This window comes from Larus michahellis, chromosome 12, assembly GCF_964199755.1.
Source record: "Larus michahellis chromosome 12, bLarMic1.1, whole genome shotgun sequence".
In the NCBI taxonomy this organism is placed as follows: domain Eukaryota; kingdom Metazoa; phylum Chordata; class Aves; order Charadriiformes; family Laridae; genus Larus; species Larus michahellis.
The window spans coordinates 6,489,313-6,510,620 of record NC_133907.1 but is presented as its reverse complement, the minus strand read 5'-3'; positions in this window follow the sequence as shown (position 1 = coordinate 6,510,620).

Sequence of the window (21,308 nt, the reverse complement as noted above, 5' to 3'; positions counted from 1 at the left end):
GAATGGGACTATTTCCTATTCACCTGCCAACAGAAGAAAACGTGGTTGGATTAAGAAAAAGTCAAAAGAGAACTTTCTCCAATTATATCTCATGAAGGAACTTTCTTGATTTTAGGCATATAATGAAGTTCACTGTCAAGTATATATTTACAAACAGAATCACTGCCTAATCCTTTGTGGTAGGAGCTGCATCCTCAGGGTGCAATTACAGCAATTATCTGGATGGATCTTCTCATCAGTGACCTTTGACTCATCTCCCGCAAACTGTCAGTCTTCATCATCAAATGGGGAACGCAACGTATTGTTTCTGTTCAATCATCTGCTCCCGAGACAGAGAAAACTCCGCTATTAGCACAGCCTGCCTGCCCATAGATATGACCTCCTGTAGCTCCCCTGCATCTGCCAGACGGAGCCGCGAGCCCCAGAACGAGCAGTCCACTCCTGCACTGCTCTTCTCTCAAGATGAAGCCGGCAGCAACCTCGCACACTTCTGCATTTCTCTTAGGAATTTCAAGAGAAGCAGAAAAAAAAATCGTTTTGTATGCAAAGTACAGCTGCATTGACGAATCTTTAAAAGTGCCAGATATCTTGGTCTTCATTGGGATTTGTCAGTTATGCATCACTTATGAAAGTCAGCCCCAAGAGACCACTGTCCCAGCTCCCATCTACCAGAACGAACTCACTGAACTAAAGAGGTTTACTCTAAATTACACCTATGCAAAGATGGAGCACAGTCTCACTTCAACACTATTATGACATTGATTGTCACACAATTGTTATTGAAGTAAAACTCCTGAAAAAGTTCTGTTGGAGGGCACGGCCTGGAGGATACAGCCCATTTAAAATTAAGCAATTTCAATTCAGAAGCAGTAATGCTAAATGATGAAGGGATAAATAACTCAGTTCAAAGAGCAGGACATTTAAAATAGGATGGGAAAATAACTACTATAAGCAGTTTTATAACCTTATTTTCACGGTGAAACAGCTGATGAGTTACAATAAAAGAACAGCAAAAAATCACCTTTGCCTTAAAGGGAAGATAGCTCAGTTCTCTCCCGGTGCTTCCAGAAAAAGGATGGCAGTTCAAAAGCTTAATTATAATCACCATTAGCAGCTACCTACCATTTGATTAGTTGGTAATAAAAGCAAGGCTTTTTCTTATCAAAGCAAACAGCAATGTCACTCCTCCTTTGCATTCCTCTCATTAGCTGGAAATGTTGTCATGTGGATGGGACAGGGATGAAACCAGGAATAGACGGAGCCTGGAAAGAAAAAAAAAAAACAAAGCTAAAAATAAACAAAATAATTTACAGAGGTAACTCCAACAATCAACTACCAAAAAAAAAAAGAAACTAAATTCTTTATTGTCAAGTACCAATTCAAAGTGAAAACAGATTGAACCAAAACTCTCAGAAAATTCTTTACCATTTTGTAACGATCACACACCCATAACGCCAGACAGAGTCCAACTGTTTCAGTGACTGACTTCAGACAATAGCTGGGCTGTTTAAAAGCACAACAACAGGGAATGGTGTTTGCCTGAAGGCATACTGTATTAATGTAAATTGCTTTCAAACACACATTCAGTTTCTTAAACAAAACAAAAAATAGATATTAAAGCGTGCGAGTGGAAGTTACCGTTAGGGCCATATAACACTCAGCTGTCCATAATTCAGTCATCCACATTCAGTGGGAAAGACAGCAAACGGGGCCTCTACTTGTGTCGAAGGAAAGTGTTACACATTTTACTCTTCCTACTTAAGAAAGGTCTGAAGACTATTGAGGCTGGATCTCCTTTGCGAACCTTCCCAACTACCACCAGATGAAATTCCCTCCGCATTTACTCCTTACGAGATGCTACACCACCACTCACGCCCACCGCCGTTAGTCATGCTGCCATAGTGCCTTTACATCATCTTAAGCGCTGACCTTTATGAAGTTCTAAATGTTATTTCAGTTTTAATATTCTGAGTTTAATGTCTCTGGAAGTGATTAGCAGCACTAGCTTAATGTCATTAGGTCCTTGCCCGTTTGCTCACCACCTTCTGCTAATGTAACTTAGTCATTAGATGCTGCAACACCCTGGGCTTCCATTTGTAGTTCACTGAGATTAAACTAGTAATAAGCAGGAGCACACTGTATCATCAGCGGGCTTCATCGCTCCTGAAGGCAAAAGGATTAAATCAGAGATTAATTTTGTTCTGCATATCATCTTCCTCATCTGTGCAACAGAGACAACATGGCTACAGCTGAGACAGACAGCTTAGGCTTTCTCAAAACAATAACAACAAAAACTAAATTCCTGTCTGTTAAATTTTTATCAGTTATATTTGCAGTGTAGTTGCAAGATCATTAAATAACCAAATTCATTTTAACTAACAAAGAAGTAATCATGGTAAAGATCTTCAGTAGGTGTACCGACAGACAGCAGACACGTTTACCTGAGTCAGTAATCAGCAAACACATTTGAAAAACAGGAAGAAGATTAGTTTGGATATGAAGGAAAGGATGGCAGGAATTTAAGATTTGACATTTCAAGAGAATTTCTTGGAACATTCATAAAAAAGTGCAAATCAGCTGGAAATCCACTATTTTCCTCATCTACTCCACCAGAACGATACTTAAACGATGAGTAAAGGCCACCTCATGGTAAAATCTTACATCACAGCATGCAGAGAAAAGACCTGGTCTTTGTGGTGACACTGACCGTGCACCATTCCCACACTGTTGTGTCAAAGCTCAACTTGAAGAAAAAAAAAATCTACAGGAGCTGAGAAGCTCATCTTGTTATGAAGGGTCTCATCACCTCTCATGGTCTGCACACGCGCTTCACCTTCAAGAACTTTCTAAATTTGCCTAACAGATCTGTTGCTTGTTAAAAGCCTTAAAATCTCTTTAAACAATGATGTCTTAGATAAACAGCTTAAAGTATCATTAAACAATAATTTTACATGATATTTTGAAATGATTTATCAGCAACCAAAATATATATTACTATGCTCCAAGTGCACACTCCCTACACCTCCCTTGCACTGCTGGCACTCACTCACTGGTAGCCCTTTGCTGACCCAACTCACCCAACTCTGCCAGGGCAGAAGATGAACCCAAAGGCACGGGCAGGGCTGACGAGGCATTGCAATTAACGAGCGTGGAGGGAGCCCATTTCAGAGGCAAGAAGGCAGCCCCATCCTCGCACAGCTGGGCTTCAGCAGAAGACAGCCAGGTGTGCACACCCCGTCCTCTTTCCTGGCAGAGGTGACTACACTTGGTAGTGAACTGCTAAGGGGAGAACTTATTACCCTGCTAAGGAAAAAAGCTACAAAGACCCGTTTTCATATATAGCCTTGACATGCTTAAAGTCATCAGCAAGATACTTTACTAAGTCAAAACTAAGGCAAAAAATACCAAAGCACCTTTGACGTGCATCATTTGTTCTTCTGTCTGCTTAAACAGATGTGAACGTTTACTGCCATCTACAGGAAGCTCCTCTAATTACCATTATCAGGCATCAACTCGTAGCACAACGCTTAATTAAACGCTATCATGCAAGCACACATTCCAATTTACAGCCCCGCTCTTGCTGACAGCAGCTACGTTTCTTCATTTCCTCGGCAGGTTCTAGGATTTTTTTTGGGGAACATTTCTTCAAAGTTTCAGAAGACAATTCATTCTAATTGATACATCAAATGTAGTTACTTTAGCAGCATCATATGCCGTGCGTTAGTGTCGTCAAACTTACTATGCTTCAAGGTCTTAGCTACATTATGGAACCTAATATTAGTAAAAATGTATCCAAAGTAATGTTTTTTAGTCTTTCTCTGCTTTTATGTACTGGATATGATGTGTCACATCTGCCTGTGCAGAAACCATACTTTTGCTCACACCTTAACTATTTACAGCATAGACAATTTCTACTTGAAGAGGAAACTCAGAATGCGTGTCTTCTCTTATGCAGAAATCTTCTTTTCCAAATAACTGAATTATCCACGAACGCTGTTGAGAATACTGTAGAATACTTCAGTATTATCTGTTTCATGACATGAATCATTCCTGCATATTTAACAACCCCTCCATAATTAGTAAATTAAAATATATTAAAATTGGCACCTGTTCAGAATATGTACTGTTTAAACAGATATTAATACAAGTGGACCTGTCTAAAATATATGAATAATATCATTAAATCAAATTACCTTTGTAAAATAAACCTCTCAAAGCCATAGTGATGCAAATTCTTAATCATGAAGAACAATCATTATTTGCGGTTAAAAAGCATGAGACCATTAGGAACAGCTCCTAAAGAGGCCAAAGCAATCTTCTTGATTTTCAAAGGGCATATTTCTATTCCAAGATAACAAGATCTTTTATTATTACATTCATATTCCACTTTACGTAGTCTGATTTTCAGATGCCAGCACAAAATCACTCAGCTTTCTTATTAGCGACAATTCAAATGAATAATATATATTCAGAAAATTGATCGAGTAATTCATACAACTTCTAAAATGATTTTTAACACAGAAATCTGTTGCTTAGAATTTATGACACAAACAGAAACAGCACAACAAGAATCAAGTCAACACCATTATTTAAGGAATTGTCATGGACAAAAGTATCCTTAAGCCCTGCTATTGACAAGGCAGCCAGAACAAATCGTTAACTTACAAAAAGTGGATAAATATTACCATTATGAAAACAGACACAAAACAATAATTATGAATCTTTATTAAACACTCAAGTAACACCATTATAATGGACGAAGGACAAAGCCAATGATTAATTTTGATAAATTCAAATAGACTGACTTCTCAGTGATGGCTGAAAACAGACGCTACGGAACTGAATGAGGTTTCTATTACCAACGTGGTAATTCCTGTTGATTTATTTGATTGAGCTGATTGATTAGGGTCTTGATGAGGCCCTTTAGTGTAGAGTGGCCTGTATCTTCTAAATTGGATAATTTACTCCTGTAAGACAGCAAGTATCTCTGGCTAATACTGACATCCTGATCTCCGAGTCATGTACGTGGAGATACCTAAGACACTGCATGGCAGTTAAAGCTCCCAAGCACCCCATTGGTTTGGGTCTTATTAACAGCAGAACAGCCGCCAAATTAAAAAATTTATCCTAGTAGAACAGGCATGCAGACACGTTATCAAGTATAGGGTTCAGCTGTTCATTTAACATCCTAACTGGAAAAAACCTAAGCTTTCATTTCTAACAGACTTTAGAGTAACAAAAGTTAAAGTTTCCAGTATTTAGACCTCAAACGGCAGTTAGTCTGGAATGCGCAGCACGCAGCAGAATTTACTACCCCTGCCCACATCAGCATAACCAGCAAACACAGCTTGCTCAACACGCACACCCAAACAGCTTTACACTGCCCGAGCTCTGTATTACATTCATAATGAAGTTAATCACAGATACTAATCTCAAAATTAGGATAAGGATTTGGCATTTATTAAAATGATTTACTCGTTACTTGACCTGATATTATTCAAATTGGCAATTTTAGCAATGCTAGTGCTTATTTAAAATGAAATGTCACATAAGAATAGCAGCATTGAAGATGAATATTTTGAAAATATTTAAGATTTTAGGAACAGGCTTCCAAGCGTTAATTATAAATGACAAAAAAAAAATGAGCGAAGAGCGCATAAATAGGGATTGTGATCATTGTAACTAGTCATAAAAATCAATAGTACTTACTATAATTACTCTAACTATATTAATTAATTAGTAATTAAGCAGTAAAACCAGTAGCTTCTATAACCTAAAAGTTAGAGAATTGTATTTGACAGTTAAAATTTCTTGGATTCTTAAATGAACTATAAACATGAACTTTCCTAAATAATACGAGTGTGCTTTATTGAAGGCCTAATTAAAATCAAAGTCATGGGTGTGTTTTGGATCTAGCGTTAAATGTATGACCACAGTCTTACAGGGAAACACTTGCAAGGAGGCTATTTAAGGGAGAATGAGGGGGGATGGAAACAGCTGCCACCTGCACTTGAAAAATAGTTTGAAAAATACTTGAAAAATAGAAAATACTTGAAAATTTCAAGAAAATTTCAAGAAAATACTTGAAAAGTTTCAAATACTTGAAAAATAGAAAGTTATGCATTCCCAGAGAAGGCTGGTCCTGCACGCTTTTCTGACACCAGCACACTCTGCTGATCCTTCATTTTTGTCAACTCTAACGATCGTGCAGCTCACTGTCTGTCCAGCCAATTGATTTGACCAAAACTAAGACAAAAGATTAGTTTCTAATTAGATCTGCAGGCTGGTCCAAGTCACCCTACAGCCGCATGGTTACTAGAGCTGAAACAAGAGGGAAGAAAGAAAATTATGCCCAGAACATGGAGGAAAAGCCAGGACAGGCAGCAGGATTCAGCTGTGAAACCATACCCCAAAGCTTGCAGGAACTTGATATTCTAACAAAAAGCCAAAAAGTAAGGGATCTGCTTCTGCCACCATTTTCCATGCGTATGTAAAACTAAAGGAACTCTTCCGAAGATAATGACGTTATACCTATTGAAAACCACTGGGAAAAGAGAATGGAGCTAACGACATTAAATAGTTACTAGAAACATGGGGCACAAAACCCTGTGCTTTTTTTAGCACAAAATTTTAGCATGGTGAATTCTATTAGAAACAAATGTGCTTGCAGAAAGGAGATCTAGTAAATGTTCCTTGCGTTAAAAAATCATTGCCTTTCATGTCCTCGCCTCAGGAAAGTACAAATAGCCTGAAGTTCACACAGCTCTCAATTCTATAGAGCTACTGAGGAATAAATTTGCTTCAGATCAGTATGCAATTCTGCGAGCACATCTGGAAGAAAAATGAAGTGCAACGTGAAACAAGCTTATCTACTTTTTCATAAATTACTCTCAAATGAGTTATTTTTTTCTTCATCCTGTTATTACACATAGATAATAAAACAGCTGAAGGTACCCTATGACTTTCACACTTTGGCAACGTTATTCAGGTTACACAGTAGAAATTGCAACAAGAAGAAAAACAAGCACAGAAGGGCTTCAACAGCTTTCAACCAGCTTCTTTTCTAGCTTTCTAACTGGATGCAGTTACACACTGCGAACCAGTCGCTACAACCAGCGAAAACAAAGACGACCAGAGTCTGTTGATGCATTATTTGTCCATCATGTTGAGAACCATTTCACAAATCATTTCCGTTTTCTGTCCTCTCCAAGTTGCCGTTTCTGTTCCATCTAACACAGCGGCAATCTCACTGGTACAATGTCCATTTTTCACAGTGCAGACATCTTGGAACAATTCCAGGTCAACTTTGCAAAAAAAATAATAATTAAGCATTGTGGTGATTAACCAGAAAGACAAGTAAATACTTTAATAAATTTAACAAATAGACATTTTAATTTGGTGGAGAAAATACGCCTAATATATATTTTATGTTGAATATTATGTTACAAGCCGTATTAGCGAGTACTATCCATGGTATTCTTATCAGAGGAAAACTAAGGCTTTATTTAACTGGAAATTTAAGTTTCACCAGAGCAGAGCAGAGGGGCAGCATCCCCTCCCTCACCCTGCTGGCCACGCTGCTGGGGATGCAGCCCCAGGATGGTGTTGGCTTTCTGGGCTGCCAGCACACGTTGTGAGCTCACCTCCAGCTTTTCATCCCCAAGTTCATCCCCGACACCCCCAAGTCCTCCTCAGCAGGGCTGCTCTCCATCCCTTCGCCCCCAACCTGTGCTGATGCTGGGGGTTGCCCTGTCCCAGGTGCAGGACCCTGCGCTTGGCCTGGTTAGACCTCATGAAGTTCATGTGGGCCCACTTCTGGAGCTTGTCCAGGTCCCTTTGGATGGCATCCCGTCCTTCAGGCTTGTTGACCGCACCACTCAGCTTGGTGTCGTTCGCAAACTTGCTGAGGGTGCGCTTGATCCCACTGTCCGTGTCATTGATGAACGTATTTGAGACCCCACCTGGAATACTGCTTCCAGCTTTGGAAGCACAAGAAGGACATGAACCTGTTGGAGCGGGTCCAGAGGAGGCCATGAAGATGATCGGAGACTGGAGCACTTCTGTGAGGACAGGCTGAGAGAGTTGGGGTTCTTCAGCCTGGAGGCCCTCCCAGTGTCTGAAGGGTGGCTACAGGGCAGATGAACTTTTTACAAGGGCATGTAGCAATAGGATGAAACGTAATGACTCCAAACTGCAAGAGGGTAGATTTAGATTGGATATTAGGAAGAAATTCTTCACTGTGAGGGTGGTGAGACACTGGATACAGGTTGCCCAGAGAAGCTGTGGCTGCCCCACCCCTGTAGGTGTTCAAGGCCAGGCTGGACGGGGCTTTGAGCAACCTGGTCTAGTGGGAGGCGTCCCTGCCCAGGGCAGGGGGGTTAGAACTGGATGACCTTTAAGCTCCCTTCCAACTCAAGCATCCCACGCTACTGAACTGCGCGGCCGAGGGCAGGCCCGCGCGGCGCACGGCGGGCCGCACTGCGCATGCGTCCGCGCCGCAGAGCGCTCCCCGCACACGGCGCTTGCGCGCGGCGCCCGGCTGGGCTGGCACCAGCAGGGGGCAGCAGGGCTGCGGCGCGCTCGGGAGGGGGCGGCGGCGAGCACGCGGGGCTGCAGTGCAGCACTGCGCCTGCACCACGGCACGGCGCGAGCTCCCCGCTGCCGCGCGCGGGAACGCTGAGGGGCCAGGCGGGCCGGGCTGAGGGGAGCTGCCGGGTGTCCCCGCTCCCCGGTCCGGCCGTCGGGGCGGCGGAGGTCTTGGGCAGCCCTCCGCTTCCCGAGATGACCCCGGCTATCCCCGAAGCAGGGCCTGGGGTGACCGAGGGGCGGTGGGAGTTTTGGGACAAAGCTTGGGGATTGTTGGGTGGCCGCTGGGACGTGTAGGGACCCTGAGTTAGGCTTTGGAGTGTTTTAAGGTCGATGGGAGCTTTTGGGCAGGGTTTGGATGGCGTATGGGGACAGCTGGAAAGTTTGGGGCAGGGCTTGGAGGAGTTTGGGGTTGGTGGAAGTTTGAGCAGCAGCGCAAAGCTTGGAGGGCCTTTGTGCAGGTGTTTGCATTCTTCTGTCAACTTTTGCCTTGGGATAGCTTGTAAAGGCCTGCAGGTATTAGCCTGTAGTTCTTCATGGCAGCGTGTGGTCATTCCCTAATGTTCCAGGGTTAACCCAATTTATAAATACATACATACTATTAACTGTAGGGTGTTAAAGCCAACCTAAATTTCTGCAACTGCAGTAAACCTGTTCAAGTCAGGTAAAATCAGCTGTACTCACCCGTGCCTGCCGTCGGGCAAGGCCAGCAACTGCTCCTAAGCAATATTTGTCCACGTCTTCCAACTCCTCAGTCTTAACTTGGCCTGTTACTGCATTTTAAGTTTGTTGGACATCACTTCTTGAGGGAGGTGTAGCAAATCCGTCACCCTACAGAAACTTGAAGCAAAATCAATGTTCTGCAGAAAAACATGAAAAAATGAAGTTAGTATATAAGCGTATAGGCCAACCTAATATACACAAGCAGGGTAAATGAAGATAAATATAATAGAATATACAAGCTACAAATACATCTACCACTCGCCCCCTTTTAGGGGTAGTATTGGATAATACTTGGGCTTCCTGTAGGAAAGAGGGGCAGTTAGACAGACTAAGAAGCCTTTAGAGGTTGATTTTTCTGGAACTTTGTGTCCACATTTTGGACACAACTCATGCACAAGCAAGACGATCCACTTCTTAAAACACCTGTAGAGTAATCCTCATGTGTTAACATTAGTGCCCGCTATGCCACTCTGGTGTATGGTACTCTGCTGTTTTCTCATTTCCCTGAAATTAGGTACTTCAGGAGGGTCTAAGCAGACTGGATTGCAACCAGGCTATCGAGGGCGGGAGGCTGCTGTAGTCCAGACTGATGCTAAACTCTGAATTGGAGTGTGTGAAGATTTGATCCAACCCCAAAGTAAAGCAATTCCAATGCTATTGGTATTCTTACTCACTTCTGCTTTGTAACAGCTCCCATAGTATCACAGAATGTGAAAATCCTTATTGTAAAAGGCTTTCCTTGTCTCATGAATTTTAAGGTGGGATTTTTTACATCTGCATATTTAAATTCAGTGAAAGCAGAAGCATACTCCTTGTTCCAGCTCCATTCCTATCCTTTCCAGTAGTTTTCATTGTGATCTGCTGATACCAGCAAAGTTACCTTGCACCTCTGTGAAAAATTAAATTCTCCTAAAGCTGCTTTAAATTGGAGTTGAGAAGAAGATTTTATTCGACATAAAGCTTTAATCTTTCTTCTACCTACCTGTCTTCCCGTTTCCCCAGTTACAATTCCTGGGGTAGCACTAATTAAGCATTACTGAAATTGATCTCTCAACTTTATAATTTAGATACTTCTCCCACTTCCTCTTCCTTAGGCTCGGTCACTTGACAACCATCTACCTAGGATAATAACTTGGTGCCTTCTAGCTTTTAAAAGATAATGCTTCATTACACACAAATATACGTGTTTGTATCATACTTTGTGTTACATATGCAGACTTTGCAGCACACGTTGGTGAGCTGTTCTCTTAATCACCAGGAGAAACTTGGTTTCTCTTGTTTGGAGAAGGAGGTAGCTTTCAATTGGATCTATTTCATTTTATTATTTTAGTTTGGTTATATTTGTCTGGTGTCTTCAGCCATGACAATCTAAAAACTAAGCATGGTATCTTTCTGTTTTAACATATGCACGTAAGATAACAAACAGAACCATCTGAAGCAATGCTGAGCAAGGTGCAGTTAACAATAGCGACAGGGTGCAAGTGAGAGACAGAAATAACAAACAATTGTTATCAGTAGTTATCTTAGTTAACCAGGCTGGAGCACTTCTGTAGGAGCTTCTGGTGATACCAGGGACCTGCTAAACCTGTTCATGGATCTTCTGTCTGTTACCTTTTAACATTTGCTGTCATTGGCTCCAACTCTATAATAAATAAATAAACTTTACATTTGATTTTAACTGAGATGCTGTTAAATGTACGCATGTTCTTTTTTCTTTAGCGTGGTGGTGGGTTTTTTTCTGTTTTGTTTCCCTCAAAGGAAAGGTCCTAATATATCACTCGCCATCATGCACTACAGGGTTAAAATTTTGGAAACATTAAACACAGCAGTTAACCTTTGGTTATTAGACAGGTAGGAGCATCATCTTATACTCACCTGCAACATCTTCCATAAAACATTGTTTTTATTCTGGCTTAAAATTATTCTACTGTGAGGTTTTGAGAGACAATACCGAATATAAACACGCTTAACCCCTAGTTCTCTTAATCTTTAACTGCGTACAAGATGGGTGACATTTAACGAGCTTCCAGGAACCGTAGGCCACTATTCACCCAAAACCAGATCCGTAAGTAAAAGAACAGCGTAAACCCTCTCAAACAAAGCTCCTGGTACCTAAATTCAGGAACTCTTCCCAAAGCCCGTATAGCGCTGTTGTTATTGTTGGGTAACGCTCAATGGAGCAATAGTATATGAAAGAGCACTGATACATTTACAGTCATTCCAGCGGGTTCATCTCACTGTTCTCCTTCCAAAAGTGTTGATAGCATCGAGTTTGGTGACTAAAAAGTCACGAAAACAACCAGGTACCCTTCACGCCCACAGATGTGGGTGAGCTAGTTTACACTGATGGGTTTTCACTGGTGACAAATGCTATCCTGTCAGAATGACCAGCGCAAAAGTCCCTCCAACTGTAATTTCAGTGCGACGGGATCCTCTCTGTAGCTTGTCACCTGTTTGAGACACTATACTTCCCTTGTCTAGCTCATTTGTCTGACCTGGTGTACTTCGTAATGCAGAGATTTGTAATAGAAACGTCAAGGTTGAAATTAATAAATTACATATAAAAAACTTACATATGAAAGCACCAGAAGAAATTACAGGAAAAGAAGGGACAAAAGAATGGTGTGACTTGACAGCACAAGCGGGTCATTGAGAATTAAAACACCCAGACCAGGAAAACAAAGGACAGCCTAAACCTAAAGGTAGACTACTCACAGAAGAGGAGACAAAAGGGCAGGCGGGCAGTCAACAACATTGCTTAGTGACTCACAGACCTGGGTCCCCGAAGGGTACCAAAGGCACTTCCAAAATGAGCACATGGTCACCCAGCAAAAAGAACCCAGGAAACACGATGACGACTCCAAATCTGGCATCCTTTGTCCTCTGTCTCGCCACAAATAGTCCTGGTTGGACTAGCCAGATGTACACATCTCCGGGCTTGTTAAAATGCGGGTATGGAAAACAAGTATGAAAGAGTGAGCGAATGGAATCTAAAGGAGAATGAGCGTGAGCGACTGAAATCAGTTTTGTTTAAAACAAAATCACCTTCCCCTTCTATACAGTCTCACACGTAGCTTTGCTATGTTTGTTTTACATCAGTAGCCGCTCCCAGTTGATTATTTAAAAATTTCAATAAAACCTAATAGTGTGTGGTTACAGAAGAATGTCAAAGAAGAGAGCGCGCTATTAAGGGCAGCAAGGACACAGCGTGCTTGAAATAGCTTGTCTTTTTGAGGCAATACTTTTTTCCCCCCTTTTGCCCAAAGGAAGAGAATTGGCACACGTAAAATTTCTGCTATTACACCAATAACTTCTTATTTCACGGTTCACAAAGAAGAAATAACTGTTAAAACAAGTTGGTTTCTCAAAACCAGCCCCGAGTATGAAATCAGGAAATGTCCTAAACATTTTTGTGTGGTGACACATGCACAACTGTGCTAATATGAGCAACCTGAACGGAGGGAGGGCCAAGAAAATTAATATTTCTTTTTACCTGAATACACGAGGCTTAGAAACCAAATTTCAGATGCAAAACATAAATTGCAGGTTAAAGAGACCTGCAGATTTCGTGGCTTCTCAGAATGGTACTGAGTATTTTAAGTTGAACAAAAAGAAAAAAGCCAGAATGATTTGCAATAGTCAATGTTGTTATTGTTAATACCAGCAGCAGTAGTTTAAAAATTGTGGGATATTTGGTACGAGCATGTTACTTACCCATGTCCCTTCCCCTCTTTCGCAGTTAAAAGTGGCTTCAGACTGTCAAAAGTAAATCCTGTTCAAAACAGTAAGTTTCTGCTGTTGAAGCTCTCATGGTTACACATGACAGCAGCCACCATTCTCTTACAATGGAAAGGACTTGCCTTCTTGTACGGCTAGAGAAGCTTCATTCGCCTCATCCATAAAAAGAAATAAATGAGGCAGCTCCTTTAATGTTTTAATGCTTCTTTAAATCTGCAATAAGACTCACTTAACTCTAAAGTGCAAATATAGGTTCATCTATTGCCTTGGAAATAATCCTCAGGAAGTCCCTCGGTTTGATCGTTGTGTTTCTTGTTCACCCGTCTCTCCCCAAATCTTGTTCACTCTCTTTACTCCATTCAGACTTAAGATTCAGTCTAGTTTGGGAACTACATGGATTAAACTCTATTTTAGCCATAGTCATGCATTCCAAACTGAGTGGATGCTTTATTGCTGGAAAAACTCAAAACAAGCACAGGGCGGCCTCAAAGCTAAGTAAGATGCCACACTGGTGGCCAGAAATGTCCTTGGTGTGATTTGAAACTGAGAAGAGCAGCGTGGCTGTGAGTAAAGATGAGCTACAGAGACAGCGCTTGAGTAGAGTGCTGGATTCTGCAGAACGGGTTTGGTTAGTTTAGGTTAATGCTGTGCCAGTGACTGGGGAGAAAACCTTCCAAAAACTATGATACAGTGTTAGTAGCCCAGTAAACTGTGGGCATGACCTGCTCCTTGACACTCATAGATTCCAAAGAATTCTCTTTCAGAGACAGCGTCAGACACGATTATCCGCTATGGAATACACAATGAACTCCTAACTATGTCGTTACCGCCCTTCTAAATCCGTAAGCGCCTGTCTGACCGCCTCTGCTGCAAGGCAGTGGCGTAAGGAAAGGGACAGAGATGCATGGTAGGGCCGTGGGGAGTATGCAGGAGGAAAGGGGCTGCTGGTGTGACAGGAGGTGCGGATGGTCACCACTGCTTCTGGGAGAGCTTCTACTCCCGCAGTAGCTGCCACCCCTGACAGCAGGCTGTACCCTGCTCAGCAGCATAACAACTGTCGGGACTTTCTAGCACTCTGATGCAAAAAAAAGTTGGCATCTTGCTGACTCCCCAGCAGCCTCTGTCCTTGGCAGTTTCCTGCTTTGCCGACTGTTAGAGCTGGACCTGAAGTTCAGCTCCCACTGGTCCACAGCCAAAGGAGCTGGCAAATTGTGGAACGTTACCTAAAACATCCTAGTTATGCACAGCTATAGCGTATCATGCTACAGGATTTCTTGCTAAAAGGAGAAACTGTCTACCTCTGAGTCACAGGATTTGTAGACAGAGATGCAAGTGCTTAGTTCCAGGTGAAGTACTGCTTTACATTCCTAGGGCAAATTCAGCATTGCCAAAATACCAGTGCTGTTCTAGGGCTACTGTTGCTGTAGCTGTAAAGGTCTACAGTTACACAACAAACAGGATTTGCAGGGTGAAACAGTCCTTATTAGGCCAGCAGATGCAACCGGAAAACACGGAAAAGCTACAGGCACCTGAGACTTCTTACACCAGGTCTTGCTAATTCTATTGTAGAGAGCATGTTGGATTCAGTACAGGAACTGAAATACAGTGTTTATGTATGCATTGATGATGTACTTTTTAACTCACCATCTCCTCACTTTTCTTACTCCATTTGGACTTTGATTCTCTTAAAGTTTCCATTTCCTTTGTCCCAGATCTTTTCTCTGTCATACTTGCATCCCTGCCAGCCATCCCCAGGCTAGAGATTCCCCCAATGCCTCCTCCTGCTGTCACCTGATGATATTTCCTCAAACGTCATTCTCCTCTTCCTCAGTTCTACTCTTCTTGGATTTAATGAATACCAAACCATCATTCTGGTTCAGTTTTCTCCATCTTTGACTCACCCCTAGTGCCTTTCATTTCTGTGATCATTTTTCCTCTTTTAGGGGAATATTTCTTCCATGAAATAAATACCAGAATGTGTGGTTTTCCTCTTCCCATTAGCTGTACTCCTGGCTAACTTTCCATCTTTAATTTCTCTATTTCTCTTTTGTCTCAAATGTACGAAGTTTTCACCTTCCTCTCCACTTCCTGCTGTGCTCCATCCCAACTCGTGATCTCCTTAGTTCTGCTCCTTAGTCTTTCATACTTGTTGCCTTCTCTCTGATAGCAACGTTCTCTTCCATCTCAAACAATTGATTCCGCTTGGCACTCCATCTACTGCAGCATTTTCCTTGCAGTTATCAGCTCACCGAGCATGCTATTTACAAGGTCCTTGCACGTTCACTTCATGCACTCCGATCCTCTCCTTTCCTATTATGGCTTCCACCCATCAGATTGTTGTGCAGCCTCTCTTTGCAAGATTTCCAGTATGCACCATCTACACAGCTAAACATCTTGTCCAGGGTCGTCTTATTTTATGTCTCATTATGACACCATTCCATTGTATAGGATGATCAGGCCTGTGGGCTGAGCTGAGCAAATGCTTAACTAACAAACAAGCAAACAACAATTGCATTAATAAAAAAATAGATCGGGAAATACTAAAAATCATTGTCACCATTTTACTGATAGTGTATTCTCCCTGCTGCATCATGTTCGGTTCTTTTTCCTTTATATCAAAAAATATACGGAAGAAATTGAAGAAGTTTCAGAAATGCAGGATATCCAAACTAAGATATCAGCATGCAAAGAGACTGAAAAGTCTGAAATTATGTGATTTGGAAGATTAGAATATCATATCGTAAGACATGATATTATAGAGGAATACAAAGCTCTGAACAATAAAGTGAAGCAAAGCCATGGGTACCTTTTAACCCCGACAATGTAAGAACTAGTGAATCTTAAATGAGGAAGGGAAATGTTTAGAACATTATTTACACAACTCATAATTAGCAGGTGAAACTCGTTGCTTTAAGGTACAAAAAAACCCCAATAAACTTTAATGGATTGTAAAAACCAGGCAGCTTTTCTCTGCGCAAGAAAGAGATGTGGTTATTTTCAGGTCACTTATGTAAATTCCTTCTTTCAGGGAGCAAGTACCCAAGTGACCGAAGGTAGGAGAGCATTCCCCTTCACAGGATAATTGAGAAGGTCTGCTGTGGGGCTTCCTGGTGACTCTGGTGAACTGGCAGAAACAGGAATCTCAACTGATGCAATACTGCACAGATACTGCGCTAATATCCCTCCGTTTCCATGTGAAACATTCTACTACTTCTTTGAAATGAGCAATTCTCAAGAGGAACATGACGTGCAAGAAGTCTGCAGGCTTGTGTGGCATATTAGTCAGGAACTTGGTAACCCTTCCCCATAGGACACAGCGTGAAGTTTAGTCACTGTGGGTCAGTCAGTCAGTCACAGCAATAAAGCAATAGCAAGGCTACTGAGGCTGCATCGACACGGGACAAAGAATACTTAGAATCATAGAATTGTTGACGTTGGAAGGGACCTTTAAGATCATCGAGTCCAACCTTTAGCCTACCCTGACATGAGCCACTTCTAAACCATGTCCCTCAGTGCCCCATCTACCCTTTTTTTAAACACCTCCAGAGATGGTGAATCCACCACCTCCCTGGGCAGCCTATTCCAATGTTTAATAACCCTTTCAGTGAAAAAATGTTTCCTAATATCTAATCTAAACCTCCCCTGACGTAACTTGAACCCGTTTCCCCTCGTCCTATCACTTGTCACCAGGGAGAAGAGGTCAGCCCCCATCTCTCTACAACCTCCTTTCAGGTAGTTGTAGAGGGTGATAAGGTCTCCCCTCAGCCTCCTCTTCTCCAGAAGTTTTCCTAGTTTTCCTACGAAGACCCTCCCTACATCAAGTGACGAGTACCAAGAGGGCACAAAAGGGGGAAAAAGCGTTACTTTCACAGCTTCAACATCAAAATAATTTCCACAAGGACAGCTCAACTACGCACATATATGTTATTCTTGACAAATGTGCATTCGTAATCTCCATGGAAAAAACAATTAACACTTTTACAGCCTGCCTAGAGGGTCTAGCTGAGTACTGTTCTTCACCACCAACGTTTTTATTTTATGCTTCACTTCAGTGTCTGTAATCAAAGACTAAAGTTTTTAAGCCCATGACTTCTCAAACTGGCAGCCTCCTTCTATAACCGCTTTTCACCTTTTGCAAAAATCATCATCCTGGCTCTGCAGTTGCCTGTGTTTTAGACTGATCCGACTCATTCCTTCTGTTTTTTTTTTTAAGCTCTCTATTCTTTGTATTCTTGACATTATCCAGCTGGGTTAGCCCAGGGCTAACATAGTACTTCAGCGAAGTCTTACTAACACCAGAAAGAGTGTATTTAACAAACATCAAAGCTCCAAGGCAGCTTTTAAGGCGCTTCAGTCACTATGCCCTTCCAGTTTGACAGTGATCTACTGAAACAACACAGCATTTGTTTTTTTACAACAAGTTATGCAGTTAACTAATAGAAATCTTGTGTAATCAGCGTTTCCAAAGTGTGCTTATGAAAATACCGCGTGGTATCTTGTTGCAAATCAAAGTCAGTACGTATGATAGCTGCCACATCTTACTTCTCTGGTGTATTGATCTGTCAAGGAAAAAAAATTCAGTGGGCTTGACCGACTTCTTGGGAACTCCATGCTAGCTGTTAATCATCTTCTAGACGCTAACAAGTTTATCTATTTCAGTATTTTCCAGGAATTGACATCAAATGAGCTGATGTCAACTATAATTTCTTGGCTCTTTCTCATGCCTCTTACCCCGATTTTATACAGAGATATTGTGCTTAGCCATTTCTGATCTTATGAAATTTCTGCCCTTCAAGTTCTTCAAGGTAAGCACTAACATTCCTGAGGTTGCTTCAGTCTCTTCTCCTCATTGTAGATAAGTGAGATGAAGTAATAATAAAATGAGATAAAATACCTTATTTGAATCTGTGTAAGTGTAAGGAAATGGAACCTCCTGTATAAGGAGAGAGAGAAAGATCCACGATCAAATTGCTATAGAGGACTGATAGGAAAATGAAGAATTAGACTGAAAAAAAGAAATATTGTGAGGCCATGGTAACAAATTCATTTTCTTTGTACCTATAAAATGCCCTATATGCACAGATCAAAGTATTTTAACATTTATTGTTGTGCCTTTTTAGTCAGAGACTAGATGAGTAACCACCACAGAAGCACAAATTATAGTCATAATTTGTACCTGCTACAAAATGAGTGTTTTATTTTACGAGGAAGAAGTTTCTCTTTGTGCAGGGAGAGTTTCCACTTGAGATCCACTCCTCAGAGCTGTTCGGCATTCAGTGGTTTCTCAAGTTAATAGCAGCTTACGTTCCATTTACAGCATTAATACCATTAGCGTATTCACAGAGACTCAAAGGAGTGGCTGACACAAAGCCAAGACTCCGGTGATCCCCAAAAAAAGGACTGACGAGGCAAATGAAAAGTTTTGGGGTTTTTTCCAGACTTATGAGTACACACTCATAGGGAGGGAACCCTGTAAATTTTATTATGAATCTATACTTTTATTGCACAAATACTCATCTGTGGATCATACTTGGAAAAGATATTAATTCATACTGACTCAAAAAATATCCCTTCCTGAGTGACGCATCATTGTATGTGAAATTCTGGATTCCAGGTATGCAATTAAACGCTCTACTTTTCTAAAGCATCGCAGTCAACCCTCTGGATAAATAGCCTGAGTTGCATAAGTGCAATGTGTTAAAACCCATGAGCTAATATATGGTCACTGGGAAGTTTACATGCCCACTAGTATGACTTACCTGCCTCACCCACCTAATGTGAATTATAATTGGTTTGAACATAAGGAGAGGCCTAAACTTTTCTCTATAAATGCTGCCACGCAACCAGAACCTGAAGTCTTATCATATAGGCTTACAGTTGCTCACAGAAATACTAAGTCCCAGGCACAGAGGAGCAAGGAAGCATGGCGGGTAAGTGGAAAAAAAAAAAAAAAAAAGTCTCTTTGTGCATGAGGAACGGGCAACTGATTAATGTACCATGTGTTAGCTTTCTATTTTTAGTGTTCTGTTTTTTAAAGGGCTCTGAATTGTTGGAGTGCGCTCCATTTTGAGATTCTGAACAGGTTGTTTCAGCATTTCTCTTTCCTGAATTTTCCAAAAGACGCAAACAAGGAAAAGAAGATAATCCATCCATTAACCATACTAGAGTTAATTATGACAAAACCACAAATAGAGCAGAAGAAGTTGTGGCAAACTGCAAGCTATCTTTTAGCATGAAACTTAATAAATCAGAGAGTAGTTCAGGTATGGATGAATCTTGTGTTAATGGGAATATTTGCGCCAAGAACAGACTACGGGCTAGATTCCTTCCTGTAGTTGCAAACTACAATGCCATTTTAACTATTCGTTAAAATTAGCGTGAAAGGCAAAGGCAGTTTAAAGACCAAGCAAATGGATGTCCAGCAGTGAGGTCTTAGGAGGAAAGATCTTGCATCAACACCCTTTAGAAAGGGTGTCTGTGGTCTCGCGTAGGCCTGGCTTGCTGGGAACTCCGTAAAAACAGATAATGAGGCCAGCGTGCAAATGATGCCACTTTTCCTCTTCTAGGCACAGAGCGCTTGCTGTGCTGGCTGGATGTGACAAAGGCTTGAAAAGCTCAGGAAATTAATAAAAAAACCCAACCATTCCCAGAGCAGAGGCTTGAGCGCAGAAGTGACAGGCATCATTTTCCCCTCGCAGAGGTGAAGAGAGGCACAGTTACCCCATTCTTACAGTTTTAGGAGAACTGACTGCATGAACTCTTAGGACGCAAGTTATTTGAAATAATTCGTGTTACTGACCTAATCTGCTTGTGCTAGCATCCCTCAGCAGCGTCTGCTGGTTGCCTGGCCTGATGATGCTTGGTTAATGACTGCCTCAGTGCACCTGCTAAGCGCAACACCATCTAAATGTTTAAATGGTTAAGAGCTGAACACAGGCTGGGAGGGAATCGGGTACATACGATGGGCATAAGACTATTGATTCCCTCATAAATCTCCTCTGCCGAGCAGAGCTTAAATAAACGACAAAACAAAATTTGATAGTTAAGCTGAAAGATTGGACTAGGTAGAAAAATGCTTCTTTTTAACAAGAGAATGATTCGGTAAAGTGGACAGTAAAGACTTTCCTCTACAGCAATGGTGAAAAAACCACAAACCAAGTGTTTCTGCATTGTAACGCTTCCTCTTAAGCAACAATTTGCCAATAACTTAGCCAAGACATTTTAGCAAAGTGATCCCTAAAAACTTCCTCTTTAAGGGTCATACACCAGTCTGTCTTTTTTAACCACAATTTTCTTATTGCACGAAATGCAAGAAGCAATCGCAGCATTTAACGAACAAACTGGTATTTGCTGATCATGGTCAGCACTTGCTTGTGAAATACCCAGAGCCCAAGAAGCACCCAAATCTGAGTGCAGCTGGAGATGTCAAAAATGCCCGGGGATGCTCCTCCCTGTGCCCTGCACGATTTTAATGTAAAAGCCTGTGAGGGTCTGTGGGCAGGTGTGTGTGCACCTAATGTGCGTGCACATAACTGTTTTCACTCCCTGCCATCCCCTCCTCTCACCCCCCCCGACACACACATCCTGCAAATACACAGACTTTCTTCCCCAGAAAGTTGTTATGCATCCGTGGGCCGATCTCTAATGGAGCTACGTTAACAGAATCCAGAAGGTGGTGAGTAAAGAAAAGGGAAAAGCACCTAAAACGATCACATAAATTCGATAGCGTGATTTTTTTTTTTCTAAGGGTTTTGCTAGTCTGCAGCATGCTATAGCTATTCAGGAGTCAGCAGTTTGTTTCAGTCTCACGCTCAAAATAATTATCTCAGCTTCTGTCTGTCACTTTTAAGCTTCAGTGTCATTAGAACCAAGGCGTGAGTCACACCTGCAAGCATCTGGTTTGTATATTAGAATTAAGAGCTCTTGCCCGCAGCACGGGACATGTTGGATTCTTAGAAGAAATGAGCAGAGCCACTTAGCGATGGGAGCCTGCAAAGAGGTGTTCTTTGCTGGTGAGCATGCAGCTGGAAGTTAAACCCTCCAAATAACGTCTTTACTCCATTCCAATGGAAGAGATGTGTGCACAGGTGGGACAGGTAGGGAATACATTTAAGTATAATAGGCTATAAATAACAGGTCGCGTGTGGTGATGTGGGAACTGTCTGGGGAGCCCAGCATAGGTTCATCCCAGTCTGTGCGCTGTCACTTTGGCTAATTCCTGTGTACTGGTCCCATGGTAGTTTTTGAAGTTCACATATTAG